Below are 26,375 nucleotides of genomic sequence, written 5' to 3' on the forward strand. Positions count from 1 at the left end.
TGACAATATAGGTGCCGTAGTTAGCTTTTTCTTCAATAACTGAAATGCTTTCTCTTGTTCATCATTCCATTCAAATTTCTTCCCTTTATGCGTTAATGCAGTCAAGGGTTTTGCTATTCTGGAAAAGTCTTGGATGAACCTTCTGTAGTAACCAGCTAGTCCTAAAAACTGGCGTATGTGTTTCGGAGTTTTTGGGGTTTCCCACTTTTCAACAGTTTCTATCTTTGCTGGATCCACCTTAATACCTTCTTTGTTCACTATGTGACCGAGGAATTGAACTTCTTCCAACCAAAATGCACACTTTGAAAATTTAGCGTACAATTCTTCCTTCCTCAATACTTCTAACACCTTTCTCAAATGTTCACCGTGTTCTTGGTCATTCTTTGAGTAAATAAGTATGTCATCAATGAAAACAATGACAAACTTATCAAGGTATGGTCCACACACTCGGTTCATAAGGTCCATGAACACAGCTGGTGCATTAGTTAAACCAAAAGGCATGACCATAAACTCGTAATGACCATAACGTGTTCTGAAAGCAGTCTTTGGAATATCATCTTCTTTCACCCGCATTTGATGATACCCGGAACGTAAGTCAATCTTTGAATAAACAGACGAGCCTTGTAGTTGATCAAATAAGTCGTCGATTCTCAGTAGTGGGTAGCGGTTCTTGATGGTAAGTTTGTTCAACTCTCGGTAGTCGATACACAACCTGAATGTACCATCTTTCTTCTTGACAAACAAAACAGGAGCTCCCCACGGTGATGTGCTTGGTCGAATGAAACCACGCTCTAAAAGTTCTTGTAATTGGCTTTGCAGTTCTTTCATCTCACTGGGTGCGAGTCTGTAAGGAGCACGAGCTATTGTGCAGCTCCTGGTACAAGATCTATTTGAAATTCAATGGATCGATGTGGGGGTAATCCCGGTAATTCTTTCGAAAATACATCGGGAAATTCTTTTGCAATGGGAACATCATTGATGCTCTTTTCTTCAGTTTGTACTTTCTCGACGTGTGCTAGAACAGCATAGCAACCTTTTCTTATTAGTTTTTGTGCCTTCAAATTACTAATAAGATGTAGCTTCGTGTTGCCCTTTTCTCCGTACACCATTAAGGGTTTTCCTTTTTCTCGTATAATGCGAATTGCATTTTTGTAATAAACGATCTCTGCTTTCACTTCTTTCAACCAGTCCATACCGATTATCACATCAAAACTCCCTAACTCTACTGGTATCAAATCAATCTTAAATGTTTCGCTAACCAGTTTAATTTCTCGATTCTGACATATATTATCTGCTGAAATTAATTTACCATTTGCTAATTCGAGTAAAAATTTACTATCCAAAGGCGTCAATGGACAACTTAATTTAGCATAAAAATCTCTACTCATATAGCTTCTATCCGCACCCGAATCAAATAAAACGTAAGCAGATTTATTGTCAATAAGAAACGTACCCGTAACAAGCTCCGGGTCTTCCTGTGCCTCTGCCGCATTAATATTGAAAACTCTTCCGCGGCCTTGTCCATTCGTGTTCTCCTGGTTCGGGCAATTTCTAATAATGTGGCCCGGTTTTCCACATTTATAACAAACTACATTGGCATAACTTGATCCGACACTACTTGCTCCGCCATTACTCGTTCCGACACCATTTGTTCCTTTCGTTCTATTAACCCCTGGTCCGTAGACCTCACACTTTGCCGCGCTATGACCATTTCTTTTACACTTGTTGCAAAATTTGGTGCAGAACCCCGAGTGATACTTTTCACACCTTTGGCATAGCTGCTTCTGATTGTTGTTGTTGTTGCGGTTATTATTGTTGTTGGGATGATTGTTGTAGTTGCTGTTGTTGTTGTTGTTGTTGTTGTTGTTGTTGTTGGGCCGTTTGTTGTAGTTGCGATTGATGTTGCGATTGTTGGGATAATTATTGCGATTATTGTTGTAATTGCTGTTGTTGTTGTATTGGTGATTCTTATCACCGTTTTCCTCCCACTTTCTTTTGACTTGCTTCACATTGGCCTCTTCAGCAGTTTGTTCTTTAATTCTTTCTTCAATCTGGTTCACTAGTTTGTGAGCCATTCTACATGCCTGTTGTATGGAGGCGGGCTCGTGTGAACTTATATCTTCTTGGATTCTTTCCGGTAATCCTTTCACAAACGCGTCGATCTTCTCTTCCTCATCTTCGAATGCAGCCGGACACAATAGGCACAATTCTGTGAATCGTCTTTCGTACGTGGTAATATCAAATCCTTGGGTTCGTAACCCTCTAAGTTCTGTCTTGAGCTTATTGACCTCGGTTCTGGGACGGTACTTCTCGTTCATCAAGTGCTTGAATGCTGACCACGGTAGTGCGTATGCATCGTCTTGTCCCACTTGCTCTAGATAGGTATTCCACCATGTTAACGCAGAACTTGTGAAGGTATGCGTAGCGTACTTCACTTTGTCCTCTTCAGTACACTTACTTATGGCAAACACCGATTCGACCTTCTCGGTCCACCGTTTCAATCCGATCGGTCCTTCGGTTCCATCAAATTCCAAAGGTTTGCAGGCAGTGAATTCTTTGTAGGTGCATCCTACACGATTTCCTGTACTGCTAGATCCAAGGTTATTGTTGGTATGTAGCGCAGCCTGTACTGCGGCTATGTTTGAAGCTAGAAAAGTACGGAATTCTTCTTCATTCATATTCACGGTGTGTCGAGTAGTCGGTGCCATTTCCTTCAAAATAATCAAATGGAACAAGTTAATCATACAGAATATTAAGAGTAGTTAATAGTATTTCGTAGCATAATATGAACTCATTTATAAATGCTTTTTCTTCATATTAGCGTTTTATAAGTTTAAATTCGGTTAGTACCTACCCGTTAAGTTCATACTTAGTAGCTAATATACAATTCAACTACTACAATTCTATATGAAAAACTGATTATAATAATATTTCGCGTTCAAACTTTTATACAATATTTTACAAACTTACAATACCGCTTATTTTACATAAAGCATGAAATATAGCACACAATAACTTTGATACAAGATAGTTGTGAAGATAATTCTAGCTAGTACAAAAGTCGTTTAGCAAAGGCAATAAAGACACGTAATTCATACGTCCAGAAACAAGTCATGCATTCTGGTTTTACTAGGATTACTTCCCATCCTTGGTCTTGTGGAACATAACCGTTATGGCCGTTGATAAGACAGCGTGTTGTAACGTCGTCAAAAGGACGAGGGTTACGTAATGTCCAACAGTCCCGTAACAATATAAAAACCTCATTTCTTACCCCAATTACCGACTCCGTCACTTGTGGGAACGTTTTGTTTAATAGTTGTAGCCCGATGTTCTTGTTCTCACTTTGGTGAGAAGCGAACATTACTAATCCGTAAGCATAACATGCTTCTTTATGTTGCATGTTAGCCGCTTTTTCTAAATCACGAAGTCCAATATTTGAATATTGTGAGTCAAAATAATTTCTTAACCCATTGTGTAAAATAGCATTTGGGTTACCCGCAATATATGCGTCAAAGTAAACACATCGTAACTTATGGATTTCCCAATGTGATATCCCCCATCTTTCGAACGAAAGCCTTTTATAAACCAAGGCATTCTTGGAACGTTCTTCGAATGTCTTACAAACTGATCTCGCCTTAAATAGTTGTGCCGAAGAATTCTGACCGACTCTAGACAAGATTTCATCAATCATGTCTCCGGGTAGATTTCATCAAGAGTTAGATTCATTAAAAAAATACTTATTAATACAAGCAATTTTTACATATATCATAAAGCATAAGCACACTATATTACATATATTACACCACACGAATACAACTATCTTATTCCGACTCGCTTGTTTCTTCTTCTTCGGTTTTGGTTTGTTTTGCCAAGTTTCTAGGGATATATGATGTTCCCCTAATACGAGCCGTCGTTTTCCACATTGGTTTAGAAAAACCTGGTGGTTTAGATGTTCCCGGGTCATTGTTACAACTTAAGGACTTCGGGGGTTGACGATACATATAAAGTTCATCGGGGTTGGAATTAGATTTCTCTATTTTTATGCCCTTTCCCTTATTATTTTCTTTTGCCTTTTTAAATTCAGTTGGGGTAATTTCTATAACATCATCGGAATTCTCGTCGGAATCCGATTCATCGGAGAATTGGTAATCCTCCCAATATTTTGCTTCCTTGGCGGAAACACCATTGACCATAATTAACCTTGGTCGGTTGGTTGAGGATTTTCTTTTACTTAACCGTTTTATTATTTCCCCCACCGGTTCTATTTCTTCATCTGGTTCCGATTCTTCTTCCGGTTCCGATTCTTCTTCCGATTCCGACTCTTCTTCCGGTTCCTCTTCGGGAACTTGTGAATCAGTCCACGAATCATTCCAATTTCCATTTGACTCTTCATTATTATTAGGTGAGTCAATGGGACTTGTTCTAGAGGTAGACATCTATCACATAATATCAAACGCGTTAAGAGATTAATATATCACATAATATTCACATGTTAAAAATATATAGTTTCCAACAAAATTTGTTAAGCAATCATTTTTCAAGTAAACACGGTCGAAGTCCAGACTCACTAATGCATCCTAACAAACTCGATAAGACACACTAATGCAAAATTCTGGTTCTCTAAGACCAACGCTCGGATACCAACTGAAATGTCCCTTTCTTATTGATTAAAAACGTTCCATATTAATTGATTTCGTTGCGAGGTTTTGACCTCTATATGAGACGTTTTTCAAAGACTGCATTCATTTTAAAACAAACCATAACCTTTATTTCATCAATAAAGGTTTAAAAAGCTTTACGTAGATTATCAAATAATGATAATCTAAAATATCCTGTTTACACACGACCATTACATAATGGTTTACAATATAAATATGTTACAACAAAATAAGTTTCTTGAATGCAGTTTTGACACAATATCATACAAGCATGGACTCCAAATCTCGTCCTTATTTAAGTATGCAACAGCGGAAGCTCTTAATAATCACCTGAGAATAAACATGCTTAAAACGTCAACAAAAATGTTGGTGAGTTATAGGTTTAACCTATATATATATATATCAAATCATAATAATAGACCACAAGATTTCATATTTCAATACACATCCCATACATAGAGATAAAAATCATTCATATGGTGAACACCTGGTAACCGACATTAACAAGATGCATATATAAGAATATCCCATCATTCCGGGACACCCTTCGGATATGATATAAATTTCGAAGTACTAAAGCATCCGGTACTTTGGATGGGGTTTGTTAGGCCCAATAGATCTATCTTTAGGATTCGCGTCAATTAGGGTGTCTGTTCCCTAATTCTTAGATTACCAGACTTAATAAAAAGGGGCATATTCGATTTCGATAATTCAACCATAGAATGTAGTTTCACGTACTTGTGTCTATTTTGTAAATCATTTATAAAACCTGCATGTATTCTCATCCCAAAAATATTAGATTTTAAAAGTGGGACTATAACTCACTTTCACAGATTTTTACTTCGTCGGGAAGTAAGACTTGGCCACTGGTTGATTCACGAACCTATAACAATATATACATATATATCAAAGTATGTTCAAAATATATTTACAACACTTTTAATATATTTTGATGTTTTAAGTTTATTAAGTCAGCTGTCCTCGTTAGTAACCTACAACTAGTTGTCCACAGTTAGATGTACAGAAATAAATCGATAAATATTATCTTGAATCAATCCACGACCCAGTGTAAACGTATCTCAGTATTGATCACAACTCAAACTATATATATTTTGGAATCAACCTCAATCCTGTATAGCTAACTCCAACATTCACATATAGAGTGTCTATGGTTGTTCCGAAATATATATAGATGTGTCAACATGATAGGTCGAAACATTGTATACGTGTCTATGGTATCTCAAGATTACATAATATACAATACAAGTTGATTAAGTTATGGTTGGAATAGATTTGTTACCAATTTTCACGTAGCTAAAATGAGAAAAATTATCCAATCTTGTTTTACCCATAACTTCTTCATTTTAAATCCGTTTTGAGTGAATCAAATTGATATGGTTTCATATTGAACTCTATTTTATGAATCTAAACAGAAAAAGTATAGGTTTATAGTCGGAAAAATAAGTTACAAGTCGTTTTTGTAAAGGTAGTCATTTCAGTCGAAAGAACGACGTCTAGATGACCATTTTAGAAAACATACTTCCACTTTGAGTTTAACCATAATTTTTGGATATAGTTTCATGTTCATAATAAAAATCATTTTCTCAGAATAACAACTTTTAAATCAAAGTTTATCATAGTTTTTAATTAACTAACCCAAAACAGCCCGCGGTGTTACTACGACGGCATAAATCCGGTTTTACGGTGTTTTTCGTGTTTCCAGGTTTTAAATCATTAAGTTAGCATATCATATAGATATAGAACATGTGTTTAGTTGATTTTAAAAGTCAAGTTAGAAGGATTAACTTTTGTTTGCGAACAAGTTTAGAATTAACTAAACTATGTTCTAGTGATTACAAGTTTAAACCTTCGAATAAGATAGCTTTATATGTATGAATCGATTGATGTTATGAACATCATTACTACCTTAAGTTCCTTGGATAAACCTACTGGAAAAGAGAAAAATGGATCTAGCTTCAATGGATCCTTGGATGGCTCGAAGTTCTTGAAGCAGAATCATGACACGAAAACAAGTTCAAGTAAGATCATCACTTGAAATAAGATTGTTATAGTTATAGAAATTGAACCAAAGTTTGAATATGATTATTACCTTGTATTAGAATGATAACCTACTGTAAGAAACAAAGATTTCTTGAGGTTGGATGATCACCTTACAAGATTGGAAGTGAGCTAGCAAACTTGAAAGTATTCTTGATTTTATGTAACTAGAACTTGTAGAATATATGAAGAACACTTAGAACTTGAAGATAGAACTTGAGAGAGATCAATTAGATGAAGAAAATTGAAGAATGAAAGTGTTTGTAGGTGTTTTTGGTCGTTGGTGTATGGATTAGATATAAAGGATATGTAATTTTGTTTTCATGTAAATAAGTCATGAATGATTACTCATATTTTTGTAATTTTATAAGATATTTCATGCTAGTTGCCAAATGATGGTTCCCACATGTGTTAGGTGACTCACATGGGCTGCTAATAGCTGATCATTGGAGTGTATATACCAATAGTACATACATCTAAAAGCTGTGTATTGTACGAGTACGAATACGGGTGCATACGAGTAGAATTGTTGATGAAACTGAACGAGGATGTAATTGTAAGCATTTTTGTTAAGTAGAAGTATTTTTATAAGTGTATTGAAGTCTTTAAAAAGTGTATAAATACATATTAAAACACTATATGTATATACATTTTAACTGAGTCGTTAAGTCATCGTTAGTCGTTACATATAAGTGTTGTTTTGAAACCTTTAGGTTAACGATCTTGTTAAATGTTGTTAACCCAATGTTTATAATATCAAATGAGATTTTAAATTATTATATTATCATGATATTATCATGTATGAATATCTCTTAATATGATATATATACATTAAATGTCTTTACAACGATAATCGTTACATATATGTCTCGTTTAAAAATCATTAAGTTAGTAGTCTTGTTTTTACATATGTAGTTCATTGTTAATATACTTAATGATATGTTTACTTATCATAGTATCATGTTAACTATATATATATCCATATATATGTCATCATATACTTTTTACAAGTTTTAACGTTCGTGAATCACCGGTCAACTTGGGTGGTCAATTGTCTATATGAAACATATTTCAATTAATCAAGTCTTAACAATTTTGATTGTTTAACATGTTGGAAACATTTAATCATGTAAATATCAATCTCAATTAATATATATAAACATGGAAAAGTTCGGGTCACTACAAATATAAAGCCCGATAACAACCTCAAAAAAATTACAAACCATGTATATCAATAAGTATTGCAACGTAAAGACACGGGAGAACTAAAAACACTATAAAGCCAAGAGTATAGTAAAAGTGAATAGATTCCTCCGGCGACAGATGAAAAAGAAGAATGATAGATATGAAAGTTAGGAGTATATCAAGAATCAGAACTGGATAAAGCATTTTCACAATCTTTTGGAAGTATGAAATAAGGAAGAAGATTATAGGAGTGGTGAAAATAAATGAAACGGAAGAGGTCAATTTATAGTGAAAAATCAGACATAGCAATCGAGGCAGATTACGCATTTAATCAAGGAAATCCTAATTTTCTTAAATTCCGAAGAATCAAATCTTATTTAAATTATGAAGATTTTCTATTCCTTAAATTCCGGAAATCAATCGTTACTACATCAAGAGATAAGACGAATCTCTATTCTCCATTTCACTCTATTACAATAAATTCTCTCATACGCTTCGAGTAATTGGATTGTTTTATCCATATTATTCAACAGTAATAAAACTCTATTTATCAACTCATGTACGTCATGAAAACATTTTTATTGTTAGCCATGACGACCTCACTCAAATTTCGGGACGCAATTTCTTTAACGGGGAGGTACTGTGATGACCCAGAAATTTCTGACCAAATTTAAACTTAATCTTTAACGTTTCCGACACGATAAGCAAAGTCTGTAAAACTGAGTCTCAAAACTTTTGAACTATTCAATTACCTTTCGATGGTTCTCAACGATTCGCGAACAATTATATGTAAATAGATACATATACTATAACTTGAAAACGTAACAAAGTGTTGAGTATATGATACTGTGCATTAAACTTATTGGTTTGATTATCTGATTGATATATTTAACTACGGAGTTAAAATATAATGCCAAACGATTGAATTAAAAGATATTTATTAAGTCCTTTAATGATTATGATATTGTTATGGGTCTCTGTTGTGAGGACCACTCTGATTTGAGAAATTATTCCTTGTTAATGGTATTTGGAATAAATGATAAAGTGTTTGTTTAAATAACGTAATTTGGACACATACAATAATTAGAATATTAATTGTTAAGAATTAATTATATGAATAACTTGCGATATGTATTTTAAAACGTGTTTATAAATATTGAGAATAGATATTAACTTGGTTTTGAAACGTTTGATAAATATTATTATATTAATAAATAACGAGACAATGATTTATAGAAGTAAATGACCAAAACACTCGAAAGATTAAGATATACTTTGAGTGGTATAGTTTATGGATAATTTAAGGCTATATTTTGACAAAGGTACGAGTCACAAAACGTAAATTGTGAGTTTTCTAAGCGTACGAAAATGCGTTCGAGAAACCGGAACCGGGACATAAGTCGAGTGACAACGTACGAGTCATCGAAACGAAAATTACAAGTCAACTATGCACATGAATTTAATATAATATAAAATTAATTATTTAAATTATATATATTATATATATTATATTTAATTATGTCGACAAACAAGAAAACAAAAAATATGTGAGCTGGATCTGACAGCCATGCGATCGCATGGAAAATAGGCATAAAACCCGTGCAAGTGCATGAGAATTGCACTAAAATCCCATGCACTCGCATGAGGTACTTTTTCAGGCCAAGTCCTATAAATTGAACGATTTCGGGTTCTGTGATGCACTCCATTCACTTCTCTCTCGATATATTTATATATTATTATTATTATTATTATTATTATTATTATTATTATTATTATTATTATTATTATTAAGATTAATATTATTATTAATCTTATTATTTTTAGTATTATTAATTAGTATTATACATAAAATACTACAACGAGGTTATGAGCGTGTCACTTTCAAAATGGGTTTTTCAAGCGGGATAGAGCTAAGGAAAATATGGGTTATAGCTATGGAGGTTATGGGTAATGTGCGTGGGTATTATTGGCAAATCAAACCTAGTATTTATCATCTCCGTTACGTCTACGTACTTTCCTACAATATTGAATCTCAATATTGATACGTAAGCACTCATATTTTATCTTTTATATATTAATAGCGTATCCATGTCTAGTGCTCGAGTATATATGTTTATGCATGCTTGTATGCTAAATTTCGTCGTTAAACAGTTTATGGTGAATCACGAATTAAATATATATATTACTGGTAAAAGGTATATGATATACATATTTTTGGAAAGCTGGCGAAAAATCAATGACATTTCATTTAGATATCGAAGAGTTTCGATGAACGGATTAAAAGATATGATCAACTGAATTATGATTGACGTTAATTGAAATTACTTTTGAATCTGCAATTAAGATTTAAACAACTTGTTTACAAGATTGATAAATTGGATTTTTGAATATTACCAACCGAGTAAATGAATCCTTATATAAGGTACGTCTCGTTTTGTAAAACTATTGTCAAAAATTGACTTTTTGAAACGACTTTGGATAACTTTTGTATGTCGATCTCGAGCATTAAGATTGTGATACACTATGACCAGGCCTAGCTTGATAGACATTTATTGACCAACATATGTTCTCTAGGTTGAGATCTACGATTATTTGATATTCCAAGTTTTGGTCACATTACGATGAACAACTTTATATGCTGCTAAGGTGAGTTTCATATGATTCCTTTTTAATTGCTTTTGCAATATACATTTTTGGGCTGAGAATACATGCACTTTATTTAAACGCAATGGATACAAGTACATACTTAATTCTACACTGAGTCCCTTAGCTTTGGTAACTAGTAACTGCCAGTACATAGGATGTGGACTGGTGGGCCTGAATAACAGTATATGGATCCATAGGGCTTGACATCCCCGTCCGAGCTAGAGCACTAGCCTTTTAACGGACGTGTGTTATTTGATTTTAGGACACGTTGGTTTGCGTGTATTAAAACGAATGGGGTATTTATCATTATAACGTTAAAGCTTAGTTACCAGGGTGCTCTGTTACGTAGAATCTATTGGTAAACTTTTGATAAACGTTTCTGGATGAAACAACTGAAATCTTGTGATCCACTTTTATATACAGATTATGCGAAACACTAAAACTATGAACTCACCAACCTTTGTGTTGACACTTGTTTGCATGTTTATTCTCAAGTTCCCTATAAGTCTTCCGCTGTTTGCTTATATGTTAGACAAGCTATGTGCATGGAGTCTTACATGACATACTTTTCAAGGAAACGTTGCATTTACCAAATCATCACCATGTATCTTATTTTGACTGCATTGTCAATGGAAGTATCATTATAAACTATTATATTACGATGATTGTTTATATGTAGAAATTATCAGATGTCGAAAACCTTTGATTTAAATATTCATTTATGGTATGCCTTTTCAAAATAATGCAATGTTTACAAAACGTATCATATAGAGGTCAAATACCTCGCAATGAAATCGATGAATGACGTATTGTCCATATGGATTTAGAGCGATCGTCACAATTAATAGCTTTTGATTTGGAATCATTGGAGTCTCGGCTGGTTTACAATCGATCATTCTTGTTTCTGCAAGAAGATCAAGTATATATTTCTTTTGACAGATAAATATTCCCAGTTGGGATCTTAGAACTTCAATTTCCAAAAAATATTTAAGTCTGCCTAAGTCTTTCATTTCAAATTCATTGAATAAACTAAGTTTTAAGTTTGAGATTTCCTTTTTATCGTTTCCTGTAATTATCATGTGATGGAATTTGACAAACTTTTGAGAAACATGTTCTACATTTTAACATGTTCATAAACCCATTTTATGAAGATAAAGTGAGCGGAAGCATGCAAGTATCATGTTATATATCAACCATTTTAAAAGACAAATTCCATAAATATATCAAGTCTTGAAATAATATGCTTACATACAACAAGTGGGTTTAGTAATTTACCTCCTCAAGCTAGTTGAGGGTTACAACAATATGATGAAGAAGATGAGGATGAATGGAGCTCCAAATGTATGAAACCTCAAGAGATAATACCCCAAACTTATCACCAACACCCTAGCCTTTAGTTAGGATTTAATTACACTTGAGATTAGCTTGCAAAAAAATTTGAACACCCTTTTTCTCCCAAAATATTTCGGCCAGCAGCAAGGAGGAGAAAATGCAGAATTTTTTTTTGCTTGTTTTGATGTATTTGCATGTGTGTGTATTGGTGTTTTTGTGCCTCCAAGATAAGCACATGGGTCTTGCATCTTTAGCCAATCAAAAGCCATGCAAGAACCCACTACCAATGCCATTAATGAATTTAAATAAAATTAGTTTTATAAACTTAATTTTTATAAAACTACATTTTATAAACTTCCATTATTTGTTATGCACATTTTTATTTTATAAAACCAATTTTATAAAATGTAACATAACAAAATTAATTATTTAACCTATAAATAATTAAATCCACATTATATAAATTATTCCATAATTTATATCTACATCAAGTTATATTATTTTAGAAAACCATTTTTCTTAAAACCCAAGTGTCGCGTATTTTAATCCACGATCCAATCGTTAAGATCAAATACGAATAAGGTGTCGGTAAGCTTGTTATTGGGTATGAGCCGACTTGGATCATAACATGTTAGCCACATTAATTTGATATGTCTCTCGGGCATATGAAATACCTTCAATCTCCCACTTGCACGAGAAACATAAGAAATTAATGCAAGTGATGGATACCACCTAACGACCGTCCGTCACCCCTAATATGTTATGACTTAGTGCCATTCAATAACATCATCCCTTTCGAGTTCCCATCTCGAATATGATTAGGTGAATCTTTCAATATATCCTTTTGTCCTAGATGTCATGTTAAATCCAAGAGACATAGAATGATCACTCTCTTATAGATTTAACTTTATCAGGCCTTAGACATCCGACTCTCAACGAATAAGAGGGACAAATTCCATCTTGATTACATACGTCCTAGACACTACACTTCGTACCATACCTGAAGCCTCCCTTATGTACTACCATGTTTCAGAATAGCGAAGGAAAGAATCAAGGCACAATATTCGGTGAATGTCTGAACCCAATATGTGTCTCAGGTCAGAGGATATAATGATATTCTCCTTTACTCAAGATTACATGTGATCAACCACAAAGGCTCCATATAGTAAATCTTGAGAGCGGGTCTTCCAATATTTGTGTCCCACAAATATCTATGAACCTTGGTCGCAACCTTGCCCCACATTCACCATTTGAATGCTAACCAATCCAAGTTCATAATAGTCTAGACCTCACACTTGTTCCCACAAATGTGATCAACTACGGAATTCAGAATAATAGTTTATTCATGGATAAAATATGCAAAATTGGAACATGACTCATAAATAAATTAATACCATAATTATATTAATGAGTTTGAACTAATTCGTTCCGTTACAATACATAAAATAGTTCATTTCCAATCACTAGAATATCGAAGCCCTAATGCACAAACATGTCCCTCATGTTTTGGCCCATGTAAAAGCTTCGTGAGTGGATCCGCAACATTATGATCTGTGTGAACTTTGTGAATACATATCTTTCCCTTTTCAACCTCATCCCTAATGTAGTTGAATCTCCGCTCAATGTGACGAGTCTTTTGATGAGCACGAGGTTCCTTGATTTGAGCAATCGCACCCTCGTTGTCACAAAAGATCTCAAGAGGGTCCTGAATGGAAGGGACCACTCCTAAGTCGTCGATGAATTTCTTCATCCATGCAGCTTCCTGGGCTGCCAATGAGGCGGCAATGTACTCCGACTCTGTAGTGGATAACGCAACAACTTCCTGTTTTGAGCTCTTCCAAGAGACCGCACCACCATTTAACATGAAGACATAACCGGATTGTGATCGAGAGTCATCTCGATCAGTTTGGAAACTCGCGTCCACGTAACCTTTTACAGCGAGTTCCTCCTCACCAGACCCATATATTAGAAACATATCCTTAGTCCTTCTAAGGTATTTCAATATACATTTAACCGCAGTCCAATGACTATTTCCTGGGTTATTCTGGTATCTACTTGTCAAGCTTAAAGCGCATGACACATCCGGTCTAGTACATATCATTGCATACATGATAGACCCAATAGCAGATGCGTATGGGACTTTCTTCATTCTCTCTTGTTCATCTTTCGTGTTAGGACACTGAGATGAACTGAGAACGGTTCCCTTTTGAATAGGTACCAAACCTTTCTTAGAGTTTTCCATCTTGAACCTTTTCAAGATTTTATCAATGTATGTACTTTGACTTAAACCTATCAATCTCTTGGATCTATTCCTATAGATCCCAATCCCCAATATGTATTGTGCTTCTCCAAGATCCTTAATGGAGAAGCAACTCTTTAGCCAAGTTTTGACTTCTTGCATTGTGGTAATATCATTCCCAAACAATAATATATCATCCACATATAGCACAAGAAACATTATGGAGCTCCCACTAGCCTTCTTGTATACACAAGATTCATCACCATTTTTAATGAAGCCAAATTTCTTTGCCTCTTCATTAAAACGATGATTCCACATTCTAGATGCTTGTTTCAATCCGTAGATTGATTTCTTTAACTTGCATACCTTTTTAGGATTTTTCGGATCAACAAAACCTTCGGGCTATACCATATAGACATCTTCCTCAAGATATCCATTTAGGAAAGCGGTTTTGACATCCATTTGCCATATTTCATAGTCATAGTGAGCAGCAATGGAAAATAATATCCTAATAGACTTTAGCATTGCCACAGGCGAGAAAGTTTCATCATAATCAACCCCTTGAGTTTGAGTGAAACCTTTTGCTACAAGTCTAGCTTTGTATGTATCCAAGTTTCCATGTATGTCGGTTTTCTTCTTGAAAAGCCATTTGCAATCAACTAGCTTGGAGCTAGGAGGTTGCACAACAAGTTCCCAAACTTGGTTTTCATACATGGATTGCATCTCGGCGTTCATGGCTTCCTGCCATTTGTCTTTATCAATCCTTGATAAAGCATCTTTGTAGTTTGTCGGTTCATCCAAATCAACCGTATAGCAACCATCCACGAGAAAACCATATCTCTCAGGAGGATTACTAATCCTACTAGATCTTCGAACGTCTTGTGTACTTTGATCATCCACTTGATCATTTTCAACATCCTCATGTTGAGTGCTAGTGCCAACCAATCGTGCATCATCGGCTTGATCTTGTACCTCTACAAGATCTATCTTCCTTTCACCATCACCTTCCATAAGGAACTTGGTTTCAAGGAATTTCGCTTTCCGAGCAACAAATACCGTTTGCTCGGATGGATCATAGAAGTAATACCCCATGTCATCTTTGGGATATCCTATGAAGATACACTTTGTGGATCGAGCATGTAGCTTATTAGCTACATAACGCTTAGGATAAGCTTCACATCCCCATACTTTCAAGTATGAAAGAGAAGGAGGTTTTCCAAACCACATCTCATGAGGAGTTCGTTCCACTTTCTTGGTTGGGGCCATATTTAAAATACGAATCGCGGAGCTTAGACAATAACCCCAAAATGATAGAGGTAACGAGCTTCTTGCCATCATAGATCAAACCATATCCATTAGGGTTCGGTTCCTCCTTTCGGAAACTCCATTAAGTTGGGGTGTTCCGGGTGGAGTAAGTTGTGAGATAATCCCACAACTCCTAAGATGATCTTGGAAGGCATCGCTTAGGTATTCACCTCCTCTATCGGTACGAAGTACCTTAATTGTCCTATTGAGTTGATTTTGTACTTCGTTTTGATATTCTTTGAATGCTTCAAACGTTTCGTCCTTGTGTCTTAATAAGTAGACATATCCGAAACGACTAAAGTCATCAATGAAAGTAACAAAGTATCTTTCACCATTCCTAGTCATGGGTTTAAAGGGTCCACATACATCCGAATGTATTAATCCCAATAAATCTTTAGCCCTTTCATAAGTCCCTTTGAAAGGTGCTTTAGTCATCTTGCCTTGTAAACAAGATTCACATACATCAAACGAATCCATTTCATTTGATTTCAAAAGTCCATTCTTTTGAAGTGTATGCATTCGGTTCTTGTTTATGTGACCAAGGCGACAATGCCATAGATAGGAATCACTCAAATCCCTTTTGAGTTTCTTGGTGCTAGTATGGTATATAGAGCTCGATGATACGTCATCATGAACCAATTCATAAATTCCATTTGAAGGCGAAGCCTTGAAATAGAATACATTATCTTTAGAAACATGAATATCATCATCAATAAAATTAACAACGTAACCACATTGTTTTAAGCGAGAAATAGAAATAATGTTTCTACACAAATCCGGAGCATACAAAACATTTTCTAAAATAAGTTCCAATCCGCTTGGAAGCTTCAAAATAAAATCTCCTTGAGCTTTAACATGCACCTTTGCACCATTGCCCATATAGAGACTTGATGTTCCCGCCTTATGATCACTTCTTTTGAACCCCTGCAAAGAATTGCAAATATGAGTTCCACATCCAGTGTCTAATACCCATGTATTAGAAGAAGTAATACTAAGCTCTATATATACCATATATATATTACCTGAGGTTTGCCCTGCATCCCTCTTGTCCTTCAACTCCTTAAGGTAGACCGGACAGTTTCGTTTCCAGTGACCCATCTCACCGCAACCGAAACATGGGTCTTCCTTGGGGTTTGCCTTCTCGGCTACATTTTGCTTCTTAGCCTTGTTGATGGTTGGGGTAACCATCTTCCCCTTCCCTTTGCCTTGATGGGCGGGTCCTTTTCTCTTAGCCACCTTTAGCTTAGAGGTGTTACCTTTGGATCCACCTTGATCGATTGCTAACACGGGTAAAGCCCTTTTACCCATGCTAGTTTCCGCCGTTCTAAGCATACCGTGAAGCTCACCTATGCTCTTATCCATCCCATTCATATTGTAATTAATTAAAAATTGATCAAACCTTTTTGATAGGGAGTTAAGGATAAGATCGGTGGCTAACTCATTTGATATGTTTAGGTTAAGGCGGTTAGCACGATCAATAAGGCTCTTCATCTTAAGCACATAAGATGAAACCGATTGGGTATCGTCCATACGACAAGCATGTAGCGCCCGAACGGTCTCGAAACGCTCGACACGCGCTTGTTGAAGGAACATCTCCTTCAATTGCGTTATCATGTCGTATGCACTATGGTGCTCGAAATCCTTTTGGAGTTCGGGTATCATAGTCCCAAGCATTAAGCATGAGACTTGAAGGGAGTCGTGGCAATACTTATCGTAAGAGGCCATTGCCTCCACATCATTCTCATCCGGTTGATCGGGAATGGGGTCCTCAAGTACATACGCTTTATCCTCTTGTTTGAGGACAATCCGAAGATTGCGGAACCAATCCATAAAGTTGGTATGGTTGAGTTTGTCTTTCTCGAGGAGAGACCGTAACGATAGGTTGTTCATGTTAAGTGGTGCGTTTTGCATGTTGTTGTTGTTATTGGCGGCCATCTACAAAATTAACAAAGTTCGTTTAAGTATCGATTTTAATTTAACATTCAATACCCTTTTAATTTAATTGAATTATTAAATTCTAGAATCCAACGATAAACCAAATTTCAGTTAGGTGACATTTATCCCCCAATTTGATTTAGCTAGGTAGTCAATAAATGACAATTGCAATCCATTTGCAACTTCTAGAGTATGGGATCATGCAATCCTTTTGCATGGCATATTAATCCCATCAACGCCTATTTGTTCCTCATGCTTCGGTGACCCTAAGTTCATGATTCCCAAATCAAGTCGTCCTACTTGTGTAAACATGTAGACTTAACCTACAAGTGGTTAGGTGACCTTTATCCCACATGTATGCGAAGTGTACCTTATTTATATTAGTTCACTCATGACGGTTAGGTGACCTTTATCCCATCAGGAGATTCCTAATATGTCTAAGTGTTTCCACAAAAGGATGGCGTTTAACTTGTTTACCTTGTTTTAGTAAAGGGATTTTAAGTTTTCATAAATTCTAGTTTAAGAAAACATTTGCCATACACCAACATGCATTTGGTGTATAGTTCATTATGAAAAGCCAATTTTCATGTTATATTAGTAAAGCCAATTACTTTGATATAAACCATTTTATATGCATTGTTATTTATGTCCCTAATAACCATTTATTAGTGTCCTTTTGTTGTTTTAATTATAACCAATTATAATGTCATTTTGCAATTTGTAAATGTGTGATAAATTGTAGCAACCAAACATACAAACACAATAAACATGCAAAACAACCAAGTTCACAATCAAGCCAATTAGTAGACATTTGTTTAGCCAAAACAAATGTCACCTTCTAAGGGTTATGACAAAGTAGGAGATTTATAATCTCCCACTTAATCTTGCATCCAAATGCTTCCAACTTGTGTTCATCTTCATCATCTTCATTCTTCATTCTCTTTACAAAAAATATATCCTAATACATTTTTTCTAGAAAATGAAATTACAACCTAATCTATTATACATACCAAATATAAATAAAATTACAAATGAATGAATATTACAAATTATTACAAACCAAATGAATGATTAATATTACAAACCAAATGAATGATTAATATTACAAACCAAATGAATGATTAATCAACCAAAACATACAACCATACAAACACAAGGTCTAGGCTTGATTGTGAACCACATTAAACAACAAAATTTGACCAAAAAATAAGTTCCAAACCCACTTTGGAACCTCCTAATTTTCGGCCAAAATAAGAACCCACCCAAAATCCAAAATTTTTTTTTTTTACATTCTAGTTTCATGCATGTTACTAGATTGTAAGATTAGTGGATTTAAAAGTCATAAAAAAAGAAGCATATTTCAAAGACCTTGGCTCTAGATACCATTGATGGAATTTGACAAACTTTTGAGAAACATGTTCTACATTTTAACATGTTCATAAACCCATTTTATGAAGATAAAGTGAGCGGAAGCATGCAAGTATCATGTTATATATCAACCATTTTAAAAGACAAATTCCATAAATATATCAAGTCTTGAAATAATATGCTTACATACAACAAGTGGGTTTAGTAATTTACCTCCTCAAGCTAGTTGAGGGTTACAACAATATGATGAAGAAGATGAGGATGAATGGAGCTCCAAATGTATGAAACCTCAAGAGATAATACCCCAAACTTATCACCAACACCCTAGCCTTTAGTTAGGATTTAATTACACTTGAGATTAGCTTGCAAAAACATTTGAACACCCTTTTTCTCCCAAAATATTTCGGCCAGCAGCAAGGAGGAGAAAATGCAGAATTTTTTTTTGCTTGTTTTGATGTATTTGCATGTGTGTGTATTGGTGTTTTTGTGCCTCCAAGATAAGCACATGGGTCTTGCATCTTTAGCCAATCAAAAGCCATGCAAGAACCCACTACCAATGCCATTAATGAATTTAAATAAAATTAGTTTTATAAACTTAATTTTTATAAAACTACATTTTATAAACTTCCATTATTTGTTATCCACATTTTTATTTTATAAAACCAATTTTATAAAATGTAACATAACAAAATTAATTATTTAACCTATAAATAATTAAATCCACATTATATAAATTATTCCATAATTTATATCTACATCAAGTTATATTATTTTAGAAAACCATTTTTCTTAAAATCCAAGTGTCGCGTATTTTAATCCACGATCCAATCGTTAAGATCAAATACGAATAAGGTGTCGGTAAGCTTGTTATTGGGTATGACCCGACTTGGATCATAACATGTTAGCCACATTAATTTGATATGTCTCTCGGGCATATGAAATACCTTCATCATGTCGTCAACATATATAATTAAACATGTAATGAGGTTACCTCTTCGTTTAAGAAAAAGTGTATGATCTGAGTTACTTTGTTTAAAACCGTATTTTTTCATAGCTAATGTAAATCTCCCAAACCAAGCCCGTGGTGATTGTTTTAACCCATATCGAGATTTTTTAAGGCGGCAAACTTCCCTATTTTCGAAGTTTCTTCTGAATCCTGGGGGAGGTTCCATATAAACCTCTTCTTTTAGTTTGCCATGTAGAAAGGCATTTTTTACATCAAATTGATGAAGAGGCCAATCTTTGTTTGCGGCAATAGAAAAGAGGACTCGGATGGTATCTATTTTTACCAATGGTGAAAAAGTTTCAGAATAATCTATCCCGTAGGTTTGAGTATACCCTTTGGCAACTAGCCTGGCTTTGTATCTCTCAATAGTACCATCCGGTTTGTGTTTTATTGTAAACACCCATCGACACCCTACTGGTTTTTTTCCTTGAGGAATAACACATTTTTCCCACGTGTCATTTGTCTTAAGGGCTTCCATTTCAGCTTCCATTGCTTTTCTCCAGTTTGTTGATTGTAAAGCTTGTTCTACGGAAGTTGGTATTTCTTCAGAATATATGGCGGAGTTGAATTCCCGTGCTTCTTTAGATAGATTTCCTGTAGCAATATTTGCCATAGGATATTTTGATCGTAGAGATTCCTTTTCTGGATCATATCTGTTTGGCGGAATCCCTCTATTTCTTCTTTGTAGTAAAACATACCGTTCAGGGGTAGGTTCAACTTGCTTGGCTATGATTGTTTCAGTAACATCTTGTGTGCTATCATGATTATTAATTTCATCTTGCAAACTACATTCTTCGGAATGATTTAGGGTTTCGTTGGTTCCACTAGATTCATTGTTAGCAACGGGAGGTATATCATTTGTGGAAGTCGGGGTATCATTGTTGGTATTTGTGGAAATCGGGATATTATTGGTATTTGTGGAAGTATTTGTGGAGGTTGAAGTATTATTGTTAGTAGAGAAAGGTATCCAGTTCATCCAACTCACTGTGTCATATTCTTTCTCCCCCTCAGCGTGTTGGCTATTATAAAAGTATTCGGTTTCGAGGAAGTTGCAATTCATAGTTGTGTATATAAAACGTTTCTTTGGGCTATAACATCTATACCCATTTTGGTTGACCCTATAACCAACAAACACACATTTCTCAGCACATGGGTCTAACTTGGAGCATTCAGTTTTTGGTATGTGAACAAAGACTGAACACCCAAAGATTCAAGGATTAAGAGTAAGTTCCGAGGGAAGTTCAAAAAAATTCTTTAGGGTTTGAATAGGACTTTTAAAACCAAGAATTTTTGTTGGTAATCGATTTATAAGATACGTTGTGGTCGCAAGTGCTTCTGGCCAAAAACTTTTTGGAACCTTGGACTCGATAAGCTGAGCACACTTCATTTCTAAAAGTAAACGGTTTTTTCTTTCTGCCACCCCATTTTATTCGGGGGTATGAGCACACGAGGTTTGGTGAATAATCCCTTTTTCTTGACAAAAACTTTTCATGGAGGAATTAACAAATTCTCCCCCATTATCGGACCTTAAAATCTTAGAAAAATCTTAAACTCAATTTATTGGTCACTTGACTGACTCTTAGAGCCTAAATTAAATTCCAAGCAGGATTTAAAACCCATGAAAATTTGATTCTACCATTTTCATGGCGTCTATTATTATTTTTATTTTAATATTTTTATTTTTTTTTTAAAAAAACTTTTCTCTACTTAAAGGCCGGAGGTCCTCTCGGAAGCAATCTCTTTATCCGTCGAATAAAGAGAGATATGACTTTCTCTACTCTTGAGAGTGTGTCACTCTGGGTGGAGAAACGACTTGTCTTTATTCTCGGATAGGGGAAGGATTGTCTACATCTCACCTCCCCCATACACCACTCATGTGGTATTGGGTATTGTTATTGTTGTTGTGTTATCGGACCTTAAAATCTGTATGTTTTTATTAACTTGTGTTTGAATCATTTTGTAAAAACATGAAAAATTTTCAAAGACTTCGGATGTGTTTGTCATAAAATAAGTATAGGTCATTCGTGTGCAATCGTCAATAAAGAGTACGAAATACCGTAGATTTTTCCCCCGTTAATTGGAGCAGGACCCCAAACATCCGAATGAATTAATGAAAAAGGAATATCTTTTCTGTTATTACAAGGTTTGAAAGTACTTCGATGGCTTTTTGCCAAAATACAAGTCTCACAGTTTAAGACGGTGTTAGACTGATACAAACTAGGAAATAATAAATGTAAATAGCAGCCGAAGGATGTCCAAGTTGACGATGCCATAACTAAGCTTCCCTATTAGGTGTTCCGTGAGCAAGCATCACAGTACCTTGTTGGGTAACTTCATCGACATAGTATAACCCCCCCTCTCAGTGCCACGACCAATTATGGATCCCGTCCGGATATCATGCAAGATGCAGAATGTCGGATATATGAGGACCTTACAGTTTAATTCTTTTGTGACATGACTAACAGATAGTAGCTTAAGAGATAAAGCTGGGATATACAAACAATTTGGAAGTTTTATGGTTGGTGAGATTTCAATGGTTCCAGCCCCTTTGACTTGAACAATTCCTTCGTTGGCCGTTTGGATTTGCATTTTCTTTAGTTTTATTTGAAAAATTATATCCGACTTATCAAAGGTCATGGTATCCGTCGCACCACAGTCGAATATCCATGAGTTAGATTTTAAATTATTGAAAACATTATTAGCCTTTCCTTTAAGTTTATTTGAAAAATTAGATTTGGTAACGGGTTCATTATTACTTTCTTACACTATCTGGCCCATCAGTAACAATCATGTTCCTTTTTATATTAGGCCCAACATTAACTAACCCACCCTTTTTGTTTATTTTGAGCCCACTAGTAACCTGTCCATTTGTATTATTCTTGGGCTTAAGTAATTCGGTTTTAGGATCGAGATTTTCTAAGACAGTAAACGTATTAAATAAAGGAATTAGATTGGGGATTAAATTAGGGTTACCAGATGGTGGGTTTTCACCCTCGTTGATATCAGCCGCTATTTCACCAAATCCTAGTTCATCATCGTGGTTGCTGGCGACTTCATTGTTGCCCACCATCGTTGCTACTTTGTCGGATTTCTTGGGTGGATTGTTCCACCATTCTGGATACCCTACTTTCTTGAAGCACTGCTCCTTTGTGTGTCAACTTTTGCCACATTCAGAACATTTAAGTTTGTTTTTATCGATCCTTGGATTTTCAGAGAAGTAATTCGGCTGTGATTTTTGGTGATTCCAATGAGGCTTCATGCTAAACCCAGTTCCTTTGGCAGCAATTAATCCCGAACCAATATCTTATTGATTTGAGGGTTGAGTATTGTACCAAGGATCTGTTGGTGAGCTTTATCCTTTCGTACGGTGGCATACGCTTCTTCTACCATTGGTAAAGGGTTTAATCGGAGCAATTCCCTTTTAATTTGGTCATGGTTTCGATCAAGGGCATTTAGGAATTGAAAGAGTTTCTGCTCAGCTCTTATCTGATTGTATGCTTGGATATCAGCTGAACATTTCATTGGGTTTGGATCTCTTCTCTCTATCTCACCCCATATGCCTTGTAATTTGATCCAAATGTCTTCGATTAACATGTTTTCTTGTTTTAATTCGTTGGCTTTAACATGTAAATCAAAATTTTGGAGTTTATCCTTGCAGCTGCTGTAAGTAACTACCAGGGCTTCCCATAAAGCTTTTGTTGTGGGAAATTCTGTTAGGTTGCTTGCAAGGTTTGGTTCAATGTTTTGAATAAGCCATGAAAAAACGACTAAGTCGTCTTGTTCCCATTGATCATCTTCAGTTTTTGGAGAATCAGTAGTTAAATGGTTCAAGAGGGATTTGATTTTCCTCCAATTGCCACTTTTATCATTCTTGCCCATAGTGCATAATTTTGACTATTAAGGGCAAGATTGATTTTCAAACTATCAGATAATTTGGAATGGGTGGGTTGGGATTGAAAACTGTTTTTCAATAGATTGCTTAATTAAGTGGCTAAATCGTGATTACTGTTTTGGGTATGGTTGCTGTCTTCTTCTTCAGACATTGTAACCCCCTAAATAGCTGGTAAATGATTTGAGAAAAAATGGTTCTTTTGATCAAAAGATTGCAACCATTAGCTCTGATACCATGTTAAGAATTGAAAGTATAAGATTGAATGCTTAATCAGTTTTTTATTACCTGAACTTGTTTTTTACAATGGCCATTGAGGCCGTTTATACAAAAAATACCTAACAGCTATTTCTATTTGAGGTTTGGATCCAACACTACTTTGGAACCCCTTTAATATTTATGGAAAAGATGTTGTTTGTGTTAGCCATTTGTTGTTGTTTGTATGCTGCAGTAGCTCAGTTTCCTGTCACCAAAGTCATCTTGTGAACCATCTAATTGTGGAAATGATGAAGGCTACTTTCCTTCAGATCTAAATGGTCAACCATCCATTTGAGGTAATGTGATTAGTCACTTTCTAACAGAAACTGCAAACAATCTTCTCACATCGGGTAAAAAAGATTCGCCTGCTGAAAGTTTTGTCTCCGAAGATGGGATACTGAACACAAGAGGGAAGGTTCTGGGAGGTAGTAGCATGTTAACTTTTGGATTATATTTAAGGGCCGATGACTACTTTTATAAAAATTCAGGTATCGAATGGGATATGAGAAATGTGAAAGATGTGTACGAGTGGATAGAAGATAGTATTGTGACTCTTCCGAATCATTTAAATAGACTGCAAGTTTCTATAAAAAGTGCCTTGATAGAATTAGGACTTGGTCCGGACAATGGGTTCACCTTGGACCATGTTGAAGGGACCAAAGTTAGTGGTTCAACGTTCGATGGATGATTCAGGGAGACGACATGGGGCCGTTGAGCTTCTTAATAAAGCCAATGCTAAAAACTTGGATGTGTTGGTCCACGCGATAGTTGATCGGGTCATCTTCTCAACCTCGAACCCTCAAGGTAATTAATCTAAGCATTCAGTTTTTATTATTGCATCCTTATTTGACTTAAGAATCAAGGTCGGAAAAATCGCTAATTGAGAGTAATTATTGGAACCTTAAGTAATCGACAATTTGGAATTAATCGGATTGAACTTTATATACATTTAATAATAAAATTTAAAATTATGTGGGTAAATATATAAGAGAATTTTAATGCAATTGTAAAAAAATTTACCGTATACATAATTTTGAGATGTTCAAAGACTAATAAAATCGAAATTATTGATGTCTGGATCCGATTTTGATCCGATTTTGACTAATCTACCGACGTTAATCAATTAATTACACATATTTCAGAAAATTTGTTTGAGTTGTCCAAAAAGAAGGATTACTCGGAAAGTAATCGATATTAATCGTGGAGTTTTACAACAGTGTTATTGAATATATAGTTTAAAGTGGCAGTCTATATATATTGCATCATTCTTTTTTTTTTATAGATATTCAAGTTAGATATAGAACCAATACATTATTGGTTAAGAAAACAAGTCAAAAGTTCATTTGTCAATCTTTTAATCTTTATAATAATAATAATCATAAGAACCAATTACTCAATTGGTGGTATAGAACAACTTCATATTCACTTTACTATACAAAATATGGGGATTACCAACTTGTCTAAAATAGTTTACTATTTTCATGTATGTTATCACCTCCCTTACAGATTGTTATATCACAATCCTAAACCATTATTTTTATGGCATAATAGCTACGATTGGTGTTACGTACCATGATTCAAGAGGAAGATATCATGAAGTCCACGTACGAAAGAATGGAGAAGTGATTTTAAGCGCCGGGGCTCTAGGAATCCCACAACTTTTACTATTAAATGGAATCGGGCCACATGCATACTTATCGTCTATGAATATTTCAGTCATTCATCACAATGCATATGTTAGACAGTTCATGGCTGATACTCAACGTACCGGTATTAACTTTTTGGTCCTACTTGCATTAGACCATAGAGGCCTTCGCGTGATAGGGATTACTAAAAATGGCCCGTACATCGATTCTGTCGCACTACCCAAACTTACACCTCCTATAAGTTCTATACCTCTCTTAAGTTCAGTTTCACTTTCAAACTTGAGTGTTGTCACCATTGGGGCAAAGATTAATAGAGCGAAATCAAGTGGTTCGTTACATCTAATTTTGCCGTCAGATGTGACAGTTACGCCAAGTGTTCGATTTAATTACTACTCAAACAATGAGGATGTACTTCAGTGTGATAATTATTAGACAATAAGTATTGTGTATATCATTAACAGATCCGTGTATATCATGAGCTGTACCATAGTCATCATATATTATATTTATTGAATGAATGATTTCTGTCAAATACATCAGCCACTCATGGGCATCGTTATTACATTCTATTTCTCGACAACTACTCTAACTTCTTATGGACATATCCACTAAACAATAAATCCGATGTTTATTCTAATTTTCTTACTTTCACTAAACATATTCACACTCAATTTAATCGCTCCATTAAAACGTTTCAATGTGACAATGGAACGGAATACAACAATAAACAATTCCAACAATTTTGTCAAAATAATGGAATGACTTTTCGCTTCTCATGCCCTTACTCATCATCTCAAAATGGAAAATCTGAACGAAAAATATGCGCCATAAATTACATCATCCGAACACT

At 35.0% G+C, this 26,375-nt stretch overlaps 1 pseudogene; it reads left to right on the forward strand.

Annotated features, from left to right (window-relative positions):
- LOC139901872 (sinalpyl alcohol oxidase Nec3-like) overlaps positions 1–26,375 on the forward strand; it is a 134,895-nt pseudogene that overhangs the window by 57,461 nt on the left and 51,059 nt on the right.

This window comes from Rutidosis leptorrhynchoides, chromosome 3 (genome assembly GCF_046630445.1).
Source record: "Rutidosis leptorrhynchoides isolate AG116_Rl617_1_P2 chromosome 3, CSIRO_AGI_Rlap_v1, whole genome shotgun sequence".
Classification (NCBI taxonomy): Eukaryota; Viridiplantae; Streptophyta; class Magnoliopsida; order Asterales; family Asteraceae; genus Rutidosis; species Rutidosis leptorrhynchoides.